This window comes from Carassius auratus, chromosome 12 (genome assembly GCF_003368295.1).
Source record: "Carassius auratus strain Wakin chromosome 12, ASM336829v1, whole genome shotgun sequence".
Lineage (NCBI taxonomy): Eukaryota > Metazoa > Chordata > Actinopteri > Cypriniformes > Cyprinidae > Carassius > Carassius auratus.
The window spans coordinates 10,707,394-10,725,774 of NC_039254.1; the positions used below are offsets into that span (position 1 = coordinate 10,707,394).

Genomic DNA, 18,381 nt, shown 5'->3' on the forward strand with positions numbered 1-18,381 from the left:
ATAAACATTTGTAAAATATCAGTCTGTATGTAATGAATGAATATAATACACAAGTTCCACTTTTTGAATGGAATTAGTGAAATAATTCAGCTTTTTGGTGATATTCTTATTATATGACCAGCACCTGTATATGATGTGTTAAGCTAAGTAGCTGAGTTAAAGGGATATAAATAAAATTGTCATTGTTATCTCATCCTTACATGATCATTCCAAACCTATATGACTTATTTTCTTCTATCGGAATTAAAAGAAGAAACTTTGTAGAATGTTAGTAACCAAACAGTTTCAGTTACTTTTGTGTAGATTATAAATACAAGAGAAGTAAAGTGTAGGTCATTTTTGGTTACCAACATTCTTCAGAATATAATCTTTTGTGTTGTGCAGAAGAAAATAAGTCATGCAAGTTTGGAATGTCATGAGGGTGAGTAAATAATTACAGAATTTTCAATTTTGGGTAATGAATTTTAATAAACAATGAATATGAAGCATACATTATTATTGTTCCCTCTCTTTTCTCCTCAATTTTCCCCCAACCTTTTCATTTTCCACCCAGGCCTCTGAAGAGATTCCTGTTCATCTGAAACGAGGTGTTTCAGACAGACTCTTGTACAGGACCACCATGGCACTGACAGTCGGGGGAGCTCTCTACTGTCTCGTAGCTCTATATATAGCAGCACAGCCCAAAAACAAATGACCTGTTCCCAGCCTATGTTCATCAACTCACATCATCAGCATTCAAATAACATTTGCAATGTGTAACTTTGTTGTATTTATTATGAACATTACCCTGAACAGGTACTCTGTCCTGACAAAGCTTATACTGAACAATGCCGTTTTACTTGTGTGTCCTGTATCAGATCTGGGATGTTGTTAGTTGTGTTTATTAGAACAGTGGTTCTTAATTTGAGTACTTCCAAAGCCCCAAAAGTCAGTGTTCCCAGTTATTTCATTTTTCATCTAGAACATACTCTTAAAAATATAGGTTTCAACTGGAGGGTTTTCACAACAATACCATAGAAATGCCATTTTTCGTCCCACAAAGAACATTTAAGTGAACAGGTTTTAAAATAATCTTTTCTTTGTGTAAAGAACATTGTTTTACTTAAAAAAAAAACAAAAAAAAACTTAAGTGCAAGGTAAAGTTTCCATGAATGTTAAAGTTTCTTCACAGAAAGCCACTGATGATGCTAAATAAATTTTATTTTTTAAGAGCGTAATAAATATGATGCTCTCTCTCTATATATAACATTAATAATTTAGCTAAACACTCTTACCCCCATTTATACTTCATCAGCACAGGATGGTTTAAACCAGATGTGTGATGGCTGAGAGATAGTGATAATCATGTTTTGGTAATGATTGACAAATTTTGTGATGCTGAGAAGAGGATAAGAAAGGAAAATAGGGTGAGATCTCTCACTTTTCAATAGTGTTGATTGGAGTGTTTGTTACACACTCGGGCATGTTAAGTGTGCCTCTGGGAAGCCTGACTACGAGAAATCTATAGGAAAGGCTTTAACACTTGTAGAGGATGTGTAGAATACTCTGGAAATGTGGAACCATATTGAAGAGAAGTGCAGTGTGCACACTTATGCCACTTAATGCAATATTACCATACTTTAAGGTCATTTCACAGTTTTGGAAACATGTAATGTAAGGACATGAAATGCTGCTGTGCCTCTCATGCACCATTTTCCCCAAGGAATGCGTTTTTTGTGTGTGTGTGTGTGTGTGTGTGTTTTAAATAGACATTAATTTCATTCATGTCTTGGCCCTCTGAGATGTACATATTTAATTTAAAAGAACCAAATTAAAGACCTTTGACCCATGACCTTTTGACATCTGTCAGTGTTGTTGCATTTTGAAACTCATTGATTGTTATTGTGAGTGATGACATAGACCATTCCAAAATGGCGGACACGTTAGCAGTGGTTCCCAAACCTGTCCTGGAGTACCCCCAACACTGCACGTTTTCTTTATCTCCCTAATTAAACACATCTGATTCAACTCACCAGCTCATTATCACATGGGTTAATGAGCTGATGAGTTGAATCAGATGTGTTTAATTAGGGAGACAAAGAAAACGTGCAGTGTTGGGGGTACTCCAGGACAGGTTTGGGAACCACTGCGTTAATGTATCTGGAGCTGTCTGTGGTATCTATGTTTCTCTCTAGTTGACGTCATCATTGGGAGAAGTCCCTCCCATTTGTGATGCTGCCTTATTAGAATAAACACAGCCCTGAGTGAGAAGCAGCAGTCCGCCATTACTGTTTTCTTGTTGTAGATGCTTGTCAGTGTCAAAGAGCAAAGAGGCATTAGAAGTGTTGTGTTTTAGGATGCACCAATGAACATAGGAGTCTCCATGGACCAGGGATCCTCAAATCCGGCCCACGAGATCCACTTTCCTGCCGAGTTTAGCTCTAACCCTAATTTAAACACACCTGAGCATGCCAATCAATGTCTTCAGGTTCATTAGAAAACTACAGGTAGGTGAGTTTGATCAGGGTTGGAGATAAACTCCGCAGCGCACTGGCCCTCCTGGACAAGATTTGAGGAACCCTGCCATAGACTCTCTCCATCTGAACTGCTGAGGGCATTGTGGTTAAGTTTAATTTTCAAAGGACAGATTTTACGCCAGACTGTCTAACAACTGAGGGTAATTTCTAGGCTGGATTTTTGCAAAATGGATTCCTAAACAGGGATTGATACCAATGCTCTGTGCACAGACTTCAGCTCCAGACAAAGTAAGTGTGTTATATTTCTTTTCAAATTGCCTTTCTAAAGGAGTTATTAGTACTCTGTAAGGCTAATCTTGCTAAAACTACAATTGTCACTGCCTGTTTTCACTGTTGCTGCCTTCTGGTGCGACCAGAATCAAAGTAAGAATGACGTAGTTAAAAATTGCATATGAAAGCAATTTGAAGTCGACCGCTTGAGAGTTTCTGACATTTTCAGTGTGAGATTGTCCTGTTTTGTTATTCAGCCGAGTTCAGACTGCACATTTTTCAAAGTAGTTGGATCACTGTTCTTTTTACACTGCATGACTATCTTGGCCAGCATTTAGTCACTGCTATGTTCGCACTGCACGATGGATCGGTTTCACACTGCATGACTTTACAATAAGAAGAATCGCCGACAACTCTGTCTGCCACACAAACTATGTTTCACAACCAAACATGTGCGAGTTGTGACAAGGAAACAACGCGATATCACACGTGCAAGACCAGAGTTCTCATGTGAGACTGGGATTATTATTAAAAATGGTAGCATGAAAGAAGCTTGCAATACGAATTGCCTGTGTGCTGATTTGCAGGGAAAACAAGTAAACGAAAAGAAGTATATGGAGGAGGAAATGGTTGGGGAGACACGAGGATATTGTGGTCTATAACTCCTCCCCGAACTCCCCACTGCTCTGTATCTTGCTCTCTTATTGGCTGTCGGTCATCACCGATGTAGTTTTCAGTCAGAACACTTTTCAACCAGCAGGATTTTGATTTTGAATCGCCAACAGGTCCAGATATATAGCATGCCAAATATCTCACGGGTGTCGCCGACTTGTTGGCAATTCTCTCAGATCGTGTCTTTGCTTATTATCACTGTGTGATTGACTTGTGTAAACAAGCACCGATATGCCTGTGATTTCTGGAATTTGACGATGATTTCTCAAAACCTGTCAGCGAGCCAAAATCGGGGCTAAAATCGTGCAGCCTGAACTCGACTTTAGAGGCACCAGAGCATGAGCCATTGAAGCTTCGCCCTCTTCTCAAAAGGGGCCTGGGAAACTAGCTCATTTGCTTTTAAAGGGACAAACATAAAAACAGCATGTTTTGGCTCAAATCCCTAAGTGGAAAATTTATCAAGCTATAAAAAATAACCTTTGGGTATTTTATCTAAAACTTCAAATACACACTCTGATCCACTGCTAAGAAAGTGATGTAATACAAAATTTATCCAAATCTGTTCTGGTAAAGAAACAAACCCAGTTAATGGGTGCCGACAGAGTGAGAGTCCAAACAGCTGATGTAAATATAAAAAAAAATTAATGACTACATTGCATCAAATATCGTCTTGTGAAATTAAAAAATGTGTTTTTGTAATAAACAAATCCATCAAGATGTTTAACTCCAAAACCAAAACATCAATAATCCATCATAATATTTTCTCCAGTGAAAAAGTCCATCTATTGTTATCCTCTCAAATCAAAATCTACCAACATATTTGTTTGGAATTGTTTTGGACCATTTTTGCTTTATATTTTCTAAGCAAAAATGGTCCAAAACCGTTTGATCGGTGCATATTTCTCTATAGATTCAGACAAGACTACTTTCTGGATACAAGGGTTTAAAATATAAAATATTAATTACAAACACAAAGCTTAACAACACTTAACAACTGCTGGACTGGAGTTTTGTGCATTACTTATAGATTACTGTGATGTTTTTATAAACTGTAAGACCTCTCATTCTGACGGCATCCATTCACTGCAGAGGATCCACTGCCGAGAAAGTGATGTAATACAAAATTGATCCAAATCTGTTCTGGTAAAGAAACAAACCCATTTACATCTTAAATAGCCTAAGTGGGAGGACATTTTCAGCAAATTGTCCAATTTAGGTGAACAATTCCTTTAAGGTTTAATTGATTATATGCTCATTTATACTTAATTTCGTATCATAAGTGTGAATAGTGTGTACAGTATATCAGACCCCTCTTGAAAAGCTCTCTGAATTTCCTGTTCAGGCTGTTCACATGGTAACCAGGCTATAGGAGAAACTGTACACAAAAGGACTTCCAGAAAATCCCTTAGAATCCGTCTCTTTTATGGCCAAAGCATTGTAGAACTGCAAAGAAAGGATTTCTATTGTTCCTAAATGCTATTTTTCCACATTTCTTTCTAGTCAGAGGTAATAACACAACATGAGGCTGACAAACTGTCTAACTGCACACTGGTGCTTGATAAGCTGTCAGAGCACAAAGCAAAGTGAAACCATCTATGACAATGAGAGGCAGTGATTCACCCGGCATCATCTATGAGCCACTCTGCTTACCTCCAAAGACTAGCAACTAAAATGATCGGCCACATGGAGCATTTTAAAGAGGTCAGTAATCTCCTTGCCAAGTACGGCTGTACTAGTAATAGCTTCATGGTTAAGTCCACACAGTCATGGCAACCTCAAGACTCTTTCCAGGGGTCCACAGGTTTCCTTGGATGTGGTCAATTCTGTTTGCATTATTCATCTCTCCATGATGTGCATTTCATAACTAAATGAATACACAACCTGCTTTTGTTTGAACATAAACATGACCACTTGCAAATGTGTTTGAGATTGAGAGTAGTGATTGATTTGTGTCCATAACCTGTAACACGCTGCCCTTCTTTAATTCACTTGTATCCCTTTCTCTTGATCTCTCTCGTTTGCCTAATTCGGCCTGAATGGATGAATGAAGAATGGATTTGATCTTCCCCAGTATTCGTTTTGTATCTCTGTTCTGAATTTTAAAATTCTGATTTTTTTTTCACCCTGTTAAATTATGTAAAGCCAGCCAGGAATTTTAAAACAGTGTTCCAGGTGGTCACAGGTCATTAATATTTAGATTTTACATTCTGGCCAGGTTGATTCTACTGCTGCATTGGATTCAGAAGTAAGTTAGCTGATAGTTTAGCTAGTTATATTGTAAATGAGTCATCATGACTATAAATGTACCTCAATGATAGTCTCAAGGTCCAAATACTCTTGAATTTTACAATCTCTTGACCTGTTTATTTCAAATGAACACTGCTGGATTTAAGATTAAGTGAACCCAGCTAACAGGGATTGTTCTTAGAACTCTGGCTAATGTCTGGCAAGGTTCCCTCAAAGTCATAAACAAATGACTTTCCAGTTGGCTAATATTAATAGAACATTCTTTCAGAGTTATCTGGTCTTTAATAATGTTCTCAAAACCTTAGCACAAAAAAAATTATTTATAGATTAAAACTGAACGTTCAGAGAATGTTTTCGTAACTTAAAGAGATAGTTCACCCAAAAATGAAAAAATTCTGTCAATATAACTACTCACCTTCATGTCGTTCCAAACCTGTAAGAAATATCTTCAGAATACAGATTAATGTATTTTTGATTGAGGACTGACACAATAGAGAAGATATTGTTGAATAAAGTAATTATTTTTGTTTTCTTTGCACACAAAAGGTATTTTTTCCTAGTTTCATAAAATTATGGTTGAACCGCTGATGTCACATGGACTATTTTAACAATGTCCTTACTACCTTTCTGTGCCTTGAATATGGCAGTTCCATTGCTGTCTATGCAGGTCAGAAAGCTCTCAGATTTTATCAAAAATATCTTAATTTGTGTTCCAAAGATGAACAAAGGTCTTGTGGTTTCGGAAAGACATGAGGGTGAGTAATTAATGACAGTATTTTAATTTTTGAGTGAACTGTACCTTTAATGTGAATGTTAGCAATATGTTCTTAGAACATATTTTTTTTAAACAAGGAAGTCATTCTTTATGACTCCTTCATGAACAAACAAAGTCCTTGGGGGAAAATGAAAAGGGTAAAGCAGACATCATGGGATGTGAACTGTGCAGTAGTCTGAATAGTTTGTGTGACTGGTGTAAGACCTCCGTCTGTGGAACCGACAGTGAGAGAGAGCTAGCGAGCAGTTGCTAGTCTCCATCTGTAGCCCTGCTGCTCACTTGGCTATAGGCAAACCTCTCGCTCTTCTCTGGGAATAGTGTGTAGGTCATTTGAGTTTAAAGGATTCAGGGGGTTTCTTAGTAGTGCTGATGCATTATTGACTTCTTGGCTACATCTAACTTTCTAAAAAAACTAAACAAAAAACAATCAACTAAATACACTGCATTAATGTAATGAAAAAAGAAGAAGGGATTCTTGATAATTGACTTGTTTAGAGGAAGACATGTAAGATAATCTTTATAATATATATATATATATATATATATATAATATAAATAAAATAATGTCTCTTCTACTTAAAGAGATACTCCACCCCAAAACGAAAATGTTGTCATTAATAACTTTACCCCCATGTCGTTCCAATCCCGTAAAAGCTTTGTTCATCTTAGAACACAATTGAAGATATTTTGGATGAAAACTGGGATGCTTGTGACTGGCCCATAGACTGCCAAGAAAGTTACACTGTCAAGGTCCAGAAAAGTATGAAAAGCATCGTCAGAATAGTCCATCTGCCATCAATGGTTTAACCGTAACGTTATGAAGTGAGGAGAATACTTTTTGTATGTGAAGAAATCAACAATTTGTGTCCTCTGTGTCTCTCGACATCACCGTAGTGACATTTTGGAGATTAGGAGCTTAAACTGTGAATGTTCTTCTGTGTCAGCCACGCCACAAGGATACGTTTACGATGTCTATTAATACTTTGATTTGATGAAAACAGCGTATCTGTGTAGCGCGGCTGACACAGAAGAGCGAACACTGCTTGTGTTCAACAGATGTTCTCCAAAATGGTGCTACAGTCTTTCATACCTTTATGGACCTTGACAGTGTAATTTACTTGGCAGTCTATGACAGTCACAAGCCTCCCCAGTATTTTATTGAAAATATCTTTGTGTTCCAAAGACAAACTAAACTTTTAGGGTTTTGGAACCGCATTGGTGTAAGTGATTAATGACAAAATTGTAATTTTGGGGTAGAGAAATCCTTTAAAACAAATTCTGTTCTTTTGAACTTTCTATTAATCAAAGAATAGTGAAACAAGGCTACAGAGGTTTTCACAATTTTAAGCGGTTTTCAACACTGATTATAATAAGAAATATGTTTTAATTAAATAAAACCTCATAAAATAGAAAATTGTTATTTTAACTGTATGTTATGCTATGGTGGGAGATTGTTTTCACTATCATATGTCTTTTTGAAAATATAGTATAAAATCAAAACATTGGACATTGTTTTTTTTCATTTACACAATCACAGTTTCTGAAAATGTGGAGAACAAATTAAAACTTGTTTACTTGATTACTAGAATCCATTAACTCATTCTGACAGTGTTCTCGGAGGAAGGGGAGGATGGGGCTGCAGTCTACACCATTTGTGCTGGCTTTGAGCCACACCAACTGTTCATAAGACAGACACCCACAACCATACAACAAGCCAAAGCCTGAAGAATCTGCTCAAGAGACAATTGTACAATCGAAATCGTACAGTCCACGTCAGGCATAAGACAACAGTGGCAAAATAAACCTGTATAGGATCAGTAATCTCATGCCATAATCCTCTAAAATATCAGACTTCTGCACATTTCTGAGCCGCTTGCTCTCATATCGGGAGAAATCAATTGGACTTTGAACTGAGTGCAAACTATACCTGTGTTAATACTATGGTTAAAGGTCAAAGGTCACTGGTCACATTTTAATAGGGAAAAATTGTTAGGTGGTCTTTTAGAAGAACTAGAGGTTTAAACATTTTTAAAGAATTTTGTGTGTGTTTTCCTCAAAAAAAAAAAAAATGCACCTCTGAAGAGGATAAGTGACTTCCTTTAAAGTACCCCGATTATGGGTAATGAAAGGTTCAAATTTTGGTTTTGGGAGTTCCCAACAGGTTGACATGCATGCATTTCATTGTCTTATAATCATTTTTATTTATTTTTTATACTTACTTGGTCATTGACTCCTAAACGATTTGCTCAGCGATTCTTTTTCCAAACCCCTTCTTTGTGTGATGCTAATCTGCGGTGATTGGTCCGATTGGTCTAATTTTCATTTCATCATCCCTGATAAAGCAGCGTTTGTGAGCACAGTGCTGCTGTGTGAACAGCCATTATCGTGGAAACCGCTCTAGTGGCAAAGAATGAATTTGCATTTTCATTCAGACCAATGTGAAAATACCATAAAATACCAACAAGTTGACTGGCAATATGCATGTTTCATGTTGACATCATCATGAAACGGCATGGGATTCTTTTTAAAAACGACTTGTTTCAATCATTCAGAGTCAAATATTTCTTTTGAGAGACAATAACTTTGTTCACGGTGCACTTTCAGATTTAAAACTTCGCATTATGTTTTCATTCAGTTAGAGCTGTGTTGCACACAGACATCCATAATAGGGGCAAAAATACTAAAACAAAGCCTTCCTTTGGGTTTGTAATGAAGAGAACAATGTAATCTAGAACATCTATATATTCCCTGTGGTCACTGCATAGCAACTGGTTTGAAGAGATAACTGTGAATGAGAATTTCTGGAATACAAAGTGCTGAACAATTACACTGTGATGAAACATATTTGTGATGTTCTATTCAGCTGCAGCTCTGACCTTTCCTGGTCTGCTTACATTTTTTCGCTCTGATTATGCTTTTGTGCTATCTCGCTCATTCTCTGAAAGTCAATACAGCTTTATTGGAAGAACTGTCTGAAATATTGCCAAAGCTTTGGAGTGCTCACAGGTGCAATAAATAAAACAAAATCTTGTCAAATCAAAAATTATAAAAAGATTTCATCATACTCCAATAGGATAAAGTTGTTAAACAACATTTTGGAAGTATGTGTTGTGCATTCTTTTTAGCAACTGCCCTACCAAAAAAATAATAAAAGATAATTTATATTAATAAAAGAGAGCAGCAATTTTAAAACTGACATTGCCATCATTGCATTATTATACAATCACCTAGAAATGTTTAGGACAAAAGTTCAAAACAAAGGCAGTTACTTTCAATATGAAGACATAAAAAGAATCGGCCATTAGAAAAATACATTTTTCTATTTTCTGTACAGTGCACTGTGTTGTTGCTCTGTGTGAATCTGTCAGGAAACACACCGAAGGTGAACCAGAGGACAATACTATTGCTTTTTTTACATCTCTTTTAGCAATGTGCATTTGTAAGACCAGCAAATAATAGCTACTGAAATAAGCTTATTCATTCCCAGAGAAAAATATTAAACAGCCTCTTTCATGATTCACAATGCAATTCACAAAATGAATCACTTTCCATCTCACTCTGAATTAAAACAACAAATATTTCAATGACATACCGGAATGATTTGTGTCTGGCTTTGGCAGATCGTGAGTTATCATAAACAAGAAGAATAAAAAAGATCTGCCATTTGAAATGAATGCAGGTTCACAGTTTTTACTGATAGAAAAGAAATTGTCTTTTTTTTTTTTTAAACCTTATGTATTGTTTTGGTCTCCTAAGGCACACAGTTCTGTATGTTAAAATAATAATATTATTAAAACAACAACAAGCTGACTTTTCCCCTGACTTTGACTAATCTCTGAGCAGCCTTAGGATGAATCTCAAATATAGCATGCCCTTTAAAGAAATGTGACGTTTATACAATAGATTCTCAATTTTAATGTAGAAAAATAGTTATTAATTATTTTTTGACGTTTGAAGTATGTTATCTAGTTGACATTTTGTTTATAATCAGTTTTAGAAAAAGTCACGACAAATCAACCCCATACTTAAATGTTAAGTATGCTTTTGAGCTATCAAAATGGCCTTGGGGTTAACATTTCAAATTTTGCTTTAAAAAAAAAACTAATAAAAAAAAAACACTGTGATTGTTCATAATTGATACAATACATCCTCATATTTTAAAAATACTTATGCACTAAACATATAAAGTACATTAGAGGTATGGAATAAAACCCCACCACATAGTAACTTTGAAGACAAATAAAGTAATTTAAAAAATATTCAAAAATAATAAACGTGAATGTTCAAAAATGAAAGCTCTACGAATTAACTTTGAATATTATCATTATAGTTCATTCGCACATGTAAAAAGATCTTTTTAATTCTCTTTAATTCTAAAAATGCAGAATGAAATTTGTTATTGTATGGAACCAAAGATACAGGTTGTATTACATGTTAGCTTGCATGCGCTAAAGTGCGTGATCAAAGTCCATATATCATAATTACAAGAACACATGCTTCTTACCACAGGTAAAATACAAATTGTTTTATGTTTTTTTTTAATTGTTTACCATGTACTCGTATTATAAAAACATACAATTTCATTGGTTTAACCCCCCAAAAAAGAAATATATTTTGATGGATGTAGGGTCTGAAGGGATCAAGTCAATAATCATGTCAATCAAATAACAGTAAGGCACAATCATACCACCATGTCTTGTAACTTATATGTCAGAATTGAACATATCAAGTCACTCACCCCTTATGAACTCTCATTACTGGATAACATTCACACAGTACTGCATCGCAGCCCATGAGCCAGTGCTTGAGAATTGTCTGGTCTTAACTTAAAAGGAGTCTTATGTTTGTGATCTCCATGACGTTCCCTCCAGGTAATCTTATCATCCTAATATCACTCCCTTCATGTTGGCCACAGACATCTTCCTTCACTGTGATCTTCGGTGAAAGCACCTATACCATGTTTTCTCTCAAGAGCCATATAAAGTGCAGTATTCTCTGATTGTCCCTGAGTCTGCAGGCTCTTTAGGGTGCTTAGACTATAATTGTAGCTCTCCTGCTTTCAGTAGTGGGTTCTGTTATGGGACTCCACCACCATATGTCAACGAAACACACACACACACACACACACACAAACAAATAGCCTTACTGTTAATCAACTTGGCCATGGAGGAAGGTCACTATATGTTTTTTCCTGTGCTGCCTTTTCTTTACAGCTTGATGAAGTATTATAGCCACAGCCTAGGCGAAATTCTTCTTGAGTGAAGGATGTGTAATCGATGCACGCTCGAGAGGCTGTGGAAGTGAAATGAAGAATGAAGAGAGCAATTTTCAGATTACACTGAAATGATTCCGTGATATGCTTGTACTCATTTCATTAGTATTCCTCTCATGCTTGAGTGCTGATGTTTGTGTTTATCAGGGTGGGTAGCTGCTGCCAAATAAAAAAAAAATAAAAAATAAAAATGCTTTGGTTGTTCCGAAGCAAAAATGAACCACAACAAAGTTTTCAAAACCCTCAGAAAAAAACATAAATTGAGAGAGAATTCTTCCAGCCTTTTATCATAGGGATAATGGAGACATGCTCTGCCTCTCGGAAATTACCTTGAGTATGAAAGGTTTTCTCTTTGTTTGTATTTTCCACTCCGGAACCCTGGGGAAAGCAATTCAGTTACGAAGGTTATCTTTCCAACTATTACAGTGTACCTGTGACCCACTTATCAGAGGATTTCTCATAGGATTCATTCAGACAGCTACTAATAAGGGGGTTTTAACAAAGCACCTGGCTATTCTGAAGAAGAAAAGCAGTCTTGGGGTTGGAGCGAGAGCTTTTGTAACTGGTTTTGCCAAAGGGAGTGAATCTGGTCATTAGAGCTGAGAGAGAGGCAGGAGGGCCGTGATTGCAGCTCTGATTAGCTCTGCTGCTTCATGTTTCCTACGTGACCTGGTCATAGTCGAGCTCAGCAGTGTGAAATTCAGTACAATCTCTGAGAAAATAGCTGCAGCTGGACTCAATCAAGTCCTGTAGTACCGAAGATCAATGCCAGAAACCTGGACTACTCTATTTGATAACAGAACATTTGACTAATGATTTAACTATATGCTGTTTATGTGTCTTCACACTGGTTAAAATAAAGTTAAGAGGAGCTGATAATTTGCCTGATCTCATTGGAAAAAGTAACTATTTTTCACATGATTTTGAATAAATTTGTATGATGTGAATTGTATGAACATATGATGTTTAGAAAAAAAGCAAGCCTGAAGGATCACCCCTAAACATAACCTAGACTGAATTTCAACAAATAAGCCACTAATTGGCCAAAGCATGTAAAAGTATGGAATTACAATAAGAAAGTTTGGTTTAATTTAACATTTAAAATAGTTTTATCTAATAAAAAAACTATTATTATAACAGGTTACATAAAAATCATCCATATGATATTTATTTTAATATTAAGCATCACAACAGACATTTATGACTCGGTTTAGGGCTTTAATAGGATGTTTAAAGTCAGTGTGAATGGATCCTTAATGTTTTGAACAAATTGAAACTTATGATTCAAGGACTCTCACTTCTATAATGAATCAGTGTCGGTTAAGTAAATGATTCCATGATTCATAAAGAAAGTGATTTGTCTTTATGTGTAATGACATGCAGAAATAGTTCTGCCTCACCAATAAAAGCAAGAGTTGGATCTGATCTCATTTATTTCCAAATTCGACTCGGGACACCCATGATGCTGAATCCCTTGATGTTAAAGTCCATGTCTTACAACACTAGCGCCAGACCTTTGATAGATGCTCAGTGTGGTGTACACGTGTCTCCGGGCAAAAGGAATGGATTCATGACAGTTTATTGCAATATTATGTTTTATATTGATGTTGTCAGGTGGAACGTCTAGGCATTCTTCAGATCTTGAGCAAAAATAGACATACTGGTGAAATGCTGCAATGTCTGCTGTGAGCAGATTTATATTTCTTACAAAACTGATTTAATACCTTTTTCTTAGTGAAGCAATCTTAGGATAGAAATCACTTATACAATGCCCACTTGGCAAAAATCGATAACCCATTGCATGCTCCAGTTCAACTTGAATTTATTACATTAAATATCACTTTCTCTTTCAGCTGACCCTGAAAAATCATGTTCTCCAAGTATCAGACATCCTGATAAAATGACGTGTTATTTATATTGATACAAGGCAACATGAGAGTCATTTCCCCAACTTTGAAACAGGCCCAGCAGAGGATGATTACACTGTAATAGAAAGTGTGTTCAATCAAGCAAGATTAATGTAGAAACCAGAGCATTGGAAAACCTAAATGGTCCAGTAATGGCCCAAGAATCCAGAAACCCATCTCAAGGGGCCAGCTGCTCTAACAAAATGAACTCTGCCAGAAGAGCTTTCGACACGCAACACACAACAGAGAAAAATCACTTAAGCAATGGACTGTGGAGGATGATGAAGGCTCAAATACTTCCATTGATTTATCACAGGTCAGAGATTTCCGCTCTAATTGCAACCTGATCTCGAAAGAGGAAATTATTAGTTATGTTATAAACTACTTACATTCTCTTCTAGTTAAAGAGAAATGAAAGGCAATGCAAATATTTACACTCTTCTAATAGATTCTGTAGCAAACCTGGCCCGGTCACACAACGTACTGTCATTTCCTTCCCCATAGCTGATTGAAACATCAAGTATTCCTTTCTTTCTCCCTTTGATGTGAACAATGTTCTCAGGCTAAACTTAATGCCCTCAATAAAATATAACTTCATATTTCAGAATGAAATTAAAAATTCATGTCCACTCCTTCAGAAGATCTGTCAAGTGTGTCGAGCTACTCTAATATTAAAATGGCTCGTTTCTTTCTCAGTCTCGCAGCTGTAGGGGAACTTCTCAAACGTGGCTCCCCAAAATGCTCATCAGTCAAGCTGATATCGCAGACTCTGTGGATTTGATCCAGCATAACTAGTAGTATATCATAACGTTCACACAGTTCGCTCGATTGAGCTTCATACAACACAAAAAGAGATATATTATAGCCTACGGTCAGAAAATACCTCCTCTCTAGTCTCATTCTTCCTGTTTGTCTTTCTCTTACCATACGTCTCATTTTCATCATTATCCAAGAGAGTGGAAATTATAGCTCTGCACTCATGACTGGCCTGGGAGAAATGAATTGATAAACAGATAGGGCGGCTTCAGTTCTTGTTTAAAGGGTAAGTGGCACTTAGACAGGCAATGCAAAAGCATTAATGCAAAATTCTCCCTCCCACCTTCCCATTCTCGACAGACTTCGTTGTACTCTGAGATCTCAACAAGTGACAGGAAAAAAAGATGCCACATTAAACTGAAGAGGATGCAGGAAAATAAACAAACTCATGCCACGTGCAAGATAAAAAAAAAAGAGGAGACCGTCAACGAAAGACGTGTGAAGAGGGTTGAGATGAATAGAGGTAAGGATTTGTGAATTCGAGATTAGTTTGGCCTGACATCGAACAACTAGGCCGCAGGCGGCCAATTACACTCCACACTGCTGGAAAGGCAATGTTTCACAGAGCCATACATTATTTAGTAGCCCTAATACTCATTGCACCTTTTTGTGTGAGTCACAGCACTGCATTTCTTTCTTACTTTTACTGCAGCTGAGTCACTCAGGAATGATTTCATTTTACAATATAGCATATATGCTATAAAGTTCTCAAAATTGTTGTCGTTGATTAGTTTAATATCGTGCTGTGTTTCGTAATTTATGATACTCGGATATTAAACCGTTGATTCGCAGTGAATAAACCGAGTGCGCCATCTATTGGTTGCCGTGGGAACTTGGTTGTGTTTGAGTGTTCATTTGAGATCAGGACTAGGCCTTAAAAATATTTAACAGCAAAAATTATAATATGTTTTAAGCACAAGGAAACATTACTCTGAGACTCGTAACAATCTTTTAACATTCAGCGTTAATCATAACCTTTTACATCTTTATTATTGTCAGTGAAGTATGGCTTTATGCACGTTTCATGGTCAATTCAATTCAGTTCAGTTCAATTCAATTCAAGTTTATATGTATAGCGCTTTTTACAAAACAAATCGTTACAAAGCAACTTTACAGAAAATTATGTTTCTACAATATTTAGTAGTAGCTAGTAGTTTGTGCACATTTGACAGGATTTTAGAAAAAATAAAAATAATAATAATAATACAAGACGTAGTCAGCTAGACAATGAACTATCAATATTATTAATTAAGTTATTATATGATGCAGTCACACATTTAGCAATAATTGTTAGTTCTGTTTGTTGATTCAGGGTTAGCATCATCTGAGGTCCTCTGAGGGTCAGCATCATCTCTTCTCAGGTGTTCTGGATCCAGACTGGAGCTTGTGTAAATCCTACACATAGAAACAAAATAGAGACATCATTAGCATAGCTGCTGATCCAACAAAGTAAAATTAGTTTAACCCAAGCTAGTGAATAAAAATGCACCTTTGATCAGATGCAACTACACTCACAATTTAAAAGATACATTATTCGAATGCTTGGCGAAAGAGATGTGTTTTTAATCTAGATTTAAACAGAGAGGGTGTGTCTGCACCCCGAACATTATCAGGAAGGCTATTCCAGAGCTTGGGAGCCAAATGAGAAAAAGCTCTACCTTCTTTAGTGGACTTTGCTATCCTAGGAACTACCAAAAGTCCAGCGTTTTGTGACCTTAGGGTGCGTGATGGGTTGTAACGTGGTAGAAGGCTAGTTAGGTACGCTGGAGCTAAACCATTTAGGGCCTTATAGGTAAGTAATGATAATTTGTAACTGATACGGAACTTAATAGGTAGCCAGTGCAGAGACTGTAAAATTGGGGTAATATGATCATATTTTCTTGACCTCGTAAGGACTCTAGCTGCTGCATTTTGGACGACCTGTAGCTTGTTTATTGACGAAGCAGGACAACCACCTAGAAGTGCACTACAATAGTCCAGTCTAGAGGTCATGAATGCATGAACTAGCTTTTCTGCATCAGAAACAGATAACATGTTTAGTAGCTTGGCAATGTTTCTAAGATGGAAAAATGCAGTTTTTGTAACATTGGAAATATGATTTTCAAAAGACAAATTGCTGTCTAATATGACACCCAGATTTCTGACTGTAGAGGAAGTAACAGTACATCCGTCTAGTTGCAGATTGTAATCTACAAGATTCTGTGTAGTGTTTTTTGGTCCAATAATTAGTATCTTTGTTTTATCCGAATTTAATTGGAGAAAATTATTTGTCATCCAATCTTTTACATTTTTAACACACTCTGTTAGCTTAGATAATTGGGAAGTTTCATCTGGTCAGTATAGGTTGTAAAATTATTCAGTACCAATTTTGCTTAGTAATAATTTCTGTACTTTTGCAGCTTCTCCGACTCTGTCTTATTGGTTTGGAAGTTGATGGAACAGTGATTGGGAAGCATATAGACCACGTATATACCTATATACTTGTCAAGCAGCGCATAATTAAAGACAAACTAATTTGGCATTAATTAATGTTAAATGCTAGTTAGAACCATAGACTGTATAAAAACAGACTAGAACTTGTCATTTGTACTGAAATGAAGTCTCCACTAGAGGGAGATAGAACACAATTTTTCGTACTGTCTCTCTTATTACTGTCCAGTTAAAGTTGGATCCATTTAATATCCCAAACCTGTTGATAAAAAGCAACAAATAATTCTGATTTCTTTTTTTTCCTATGGACATATCTGTAATTCTACATAATTTCTTAACTATTTTAGGATATCCAAAAAGCTGGCAGCCTTGTTGCACACTCAAAAACTGACGTGAAACTGCTGTCATAGTGTGGCCATAGCAATGTTAAAGAAAGAGTGGCAATAATTCAATCAAAATCCACAGTGGTGCTATGTATTTCTCTGTAGGACCAGGTTTTGTGACCTTGAGCTAATCTCATAGTTGTAGTCAAGTTATTTAAAGCTACACAGTTATCATCGTCTGAAAATATATAATGTGAATACACATAATTGTAAACATTGTTTTAATACTTCTATTTTTATGATAAAGACAGAGGTTTCCAAGCCATAGATATATGTAAATAGACGCTTCATTAGCGGCTGTTTCTCTGGGCAGCTATACATAAGCCATCTGCCATACTGGAACAGTCAAAGGATTTCGAACACACAAGTTGATGCAAGTTGACTGTGCATCTGCACCCATAGTTATACACATTTATGAATCATATTATGAATACACATCAAAAGCTCAAACCAACACATTCTCAACTATGAAAGGTTATCTAATTCCTTTGGTAATTTAAATCTCAAAGGTTTTTACAACCAGAGGCTGCGCAATGTTATGGCATCTTGAAAAAAATCATTGATTTTTAATGAAGTGACAACAGGTTGACCGTTCCAAGATGTCAGAGATATCTGGAACAGCTTAATGTGGAATCTACATATACATATCTATAATCAAAACCTGTTCCTAGGTGGCCACTGTCCTGCAGAGTTTAGCTCCAATCCTTACTAAACAAAACTGAATCCATTAATCAAGGTCTTCAGACTCACTAGAGCCTCCAGGCAAGTTTGTTGGAACTGGCTGGAGCTAAACAAACAAACAAACAAACAAACAAAACAAAAAAACTAATTGGAGCTTTAAAGGAATGACACAGCGACCCACAGCGTCAGTCAAAATATAATCATGATAAATCTTTATAAAGCTTCCTATTAGTTCAGTCAGAAGTAATTTTACAATACTACATTTTAGTGGTTCAGAAAGGTTTTACTTTTCTATCTGAAAACACATTAGGTTATTACTAGTGCAGTCAAACGATTAATTGTGATTAATCACATCCAAAATAAAAGTTTTTGTTTGCATAGTATATGTGTGTGTACTGTGTATATTTATTATGTATATACACACACACATGCATTTAAGAATGTTTTATATATTAAATATATTTATATATGA

The 18,381-nt window shown here is 36.2% G+C and overlaps 1 long non-coding RNA gene across 1 annotated transcript; it reads left to right on the top strand.

Moving 5' to 3' along the window:
* Positions 1-2,113: 2,113 nt before the first annotated feature.
* LOC113111820 (uncharacterized) lies at positions 2,114-8,485 on the top strand. Its single transcript, XR_003293364.1, has 3 exons — positions 2,114-2,744; positions 4,899-5,099; positions 8,030-8,485. It is a non-coding gene; the product is annotated as an uncharacterized LOC113111820 (long non-coding RNA).
* The last annotated feature ends 9,896 nt before the right edge of the window (positions 8,486-18,381 follow it).